This window comes from Parambassis ranga, unplaced genomic scaffold (assembly GCF_900634625.1).
Source record: "Parambassis ranga unplaced genomic scaffold, fParRan2.1 scaffold_72_arrow_ctg1, whole genome shotgun sequence".
In the NCBI taxonomy this organism is placed as follows: domain Eukaryota; kingdom Metazoa; phylum Chordata; class Actinopteri; family Ambassidae; genus Parambassis; species Parambassis ranga.
The window spans coordinates 77,871-80,780 of NW_021144813.1; the positions used below are offsets into that span (position 1 = coordinate 77,871).

The 2,910-nt window shown below is 41.3% G+C and overlaps 1 non-coding gene across 1 annotated transcript; it reads right to left on the bottom strand.

The window, feature by feature from the left end:
• Positions 1–459: 459 nt before the first annotated feature.
• trnap-ugg (transfer RNA proline (anticodon UGG)) lies at positions 460–531 on the bottom strand. Its single transcript has one exon. It is a non-coding gene; the product is annotated as a tRNA-Pro (tRNA).
• Between the last annotated feature and the right edge of the window lie 2,379 nt (positions 532–2,910).

The following is a 2,910-nucleotide window of genomic DNA, read 5'->3' on the forward strand; positions in this document are numbered from 1 at the left end:
TCTTAAGGCATGCACATTGTTTCACATAAAGATAATAAACTTATTGAATAGAAGACAGAAAACTTACCAACAGTAGTTTCAAGCAGAGGCAGATGGCGGGTAGGACAGAGGCTGATCTCCTGATCTCCTTATTCAGTAGTGAGTTGACATTCCTTATTATTGCCGAGGGGATCGCTGGCTTAAAATGTCTACGTGCAGCCTCTACTTTCACTCCTGCCTTACAGCCCCTGTACTTCTTCCTCAGCTCTCCCTGGACCTTGTGCTGCATTCCGATGTTAGTCCTCAGTGCAAAGACTTCTTCTCTTGAATAAACAATATCATTTGTAGATTGCTTCTAGGAGTTTGAGCAGACTGCTGTTTACAGGGTCTAAGTTGGAATATGAACTTGTTTGGGTTAAAGATAATTGCTATAAATGTAAACATAAGACAGACCTTCAATCTACTGATGTTGAAAGAAGAGGGCTCGTCCGGGAATTGAACCCGGGACCTCTCGCACCCAAAGCGAGAATCATACCCCTAGACCAACGAGCCACATGTGACCTCTTTTTTTTCATGTTTCAGTCGGTGGAAGAACAACACAAAGCACATGTTCTTCTTAGTTTGACATTGGTAAAGATATGTACAAAGATTTCAGGTTAGGAATATATAGTGTTGAACAGGGACTTGAATCCTGGGCCCTCAGATTAAAAGTCTGAGTTCCTTCAAGATCCACCCACAGAGATCCTGAACACATAAAACTCAGATTCCCAACCAGAATAGTAGCAGAACTGAAGACACCACTTGGAGGAGTGTCTTCAAAAACCAATCATTGAGTCCAATGTACCAACCAGCACACAGTAAGTGAAACAGGCATGTCCACGCTTCAATGAAAACACAGATTGGCCGTATGGGGATTGAGCTAACCAGCCCTATTGACTAACTTGACTGTTATTCTGGAATTCTGCCTATCCTTCCGGAATACTGATGTCTATACTGGAATGCTACTGCTTATTCTGGACTTCTGCATTTCATTCCAAAATCTTGACTTTCATTATGGACTGCTTTTCATTCTGGAATGGTGTCTTTCATTCCGCAAATCTGCTTTTCATTCTGTTATGCTGACTTTTGTCCTGGAATGTTGCCTTCCATTTTGGAACACACGCTTCCATGACATCACAGGCCGCTGTCGGGTTAGGGGTTTAATCCCAGAATTTTGTCTACCATTCCGGAATCCTGCCTATCATTCTGGAGTGGGTGGATGGATGTCTATTCCAGGATGCTCTCATTCTAGATTTCTGCCTTTCATTTGGGAATGCTTTCTTCCATTCTGGGATGCTTTTCATTCCAGAATGATGTCTTGCTGACTTCTGTTCCAATATACAGAGTTATTCGGGAATTCTGCCCATCATTCCGGAATACTGATGTCTATTCTGGAATGCTGCCACTTATTCTGGATTTCTGCCTTTCATTCTGGAATTTTGAATTTCATTCTGGAATGCTTTTCATTCTGCAAGTCTGCTTGCCAGATCATCACAGGTAACTATGGAAACATTTAGTGCTATTGTTTGTGAGTTTTACCCAGACCACCCACTGAGGTCCTCCACCACATATAAACCATGTTTCCCACCAAACAGAACTGATGAAGCTGCTTGGAGGAGCAGAGAAACATCTTCAAGAAAACTCTACAAGTCCAGACGCCTTGCTTCAGTGGTCTCTATGAATATGACCTGGATGACATGTAAATATACAGTGTGCTCTTTGTAATCTGTATTCTGGCTCTAAAACAAGTGCCCCTTGTGAGGGTTGAAGTCACAATCTTCAGATGATGAGACTGACTCGCTGCCTACTGCACTAACGAGGCTCAGAAAGAGGTGAAATATGGTCTTTTTTCTTTTTCTTTTTTAAATAGAGACATCTACAGTGCTCATGCTGGCTACTGCACTAACAAACATTCCTAATTTAAATCAAATGAATGTGTTCTATAAAAAGGCTCTAAAGGTAAAACATCTCAGTAATTCTTCCTTTGACACCTTCACTACCAGTGATGGTGTCTCAGTTAAAAGGTTGCATTGCATTGGCTGGGAATCGAACCCGGGCCTCCTGCGTGGCAGGCGAGAATTCTACCACTAAACCACCAATGCTATGAAAAGCTGACATCTAGTGGTGCCATCGCAGGTTGCAGCCTCCTCATTCTAAAATAAATCCCTCCTCCACATAGAATAGAATATACTTTATTACAGTTTTTTCTGATTGCTTAAACACTAACAATGATTCTTATAGCACAATTTCTAAAACTATTAATAGTTTTAACAAAATCACTCACTGAGTTTGCAAAACTAAAAGCAAAAAAACTGCTTTACACTCAATTTGCACTTTTGTAACACACAATTTGCAATTGTATAAATATAATAAACTTCACAGCACTGTTTTTGCTGAACTGTAAACACAACTCACTGCTTTACACACAACTTCCAAATGATCAACACACTCCTAGTAAAACTACACACATTTATGGCTGGTATTTACACTATTTTGCCAACTGTCTGGCTACACTGTCACATGTGAGAACTGTTTTACATCATTAGTTCACTTTGCAATCAGCATGAGCTCTGTAAATAAGACACAGGTAAGCTTCAGTGTGGAGAACAATGGAGGGAGAAGGAAACTGAGAAGAGTGAGAATTAGAGGAGGAACATGAGGAAGAGGAGGAGGACAAAGACTAGGACGTGAATTTAGAGGAAGAGGACGAGGAGGTGAAGAGGAAGGAGGAAGGGTAAGAAGAAATAGAATTACTGATGTCATCGGAGCTACAATAGTGGATCATGTGATCAACCGTGGATTGACCCTGAGGGAAGCTGGACGGGTTCAGCCTGAGCCGCTACACTGTAGCAAGCATCATAAGGACATATTGATGAGAATGGGTTAGTACAG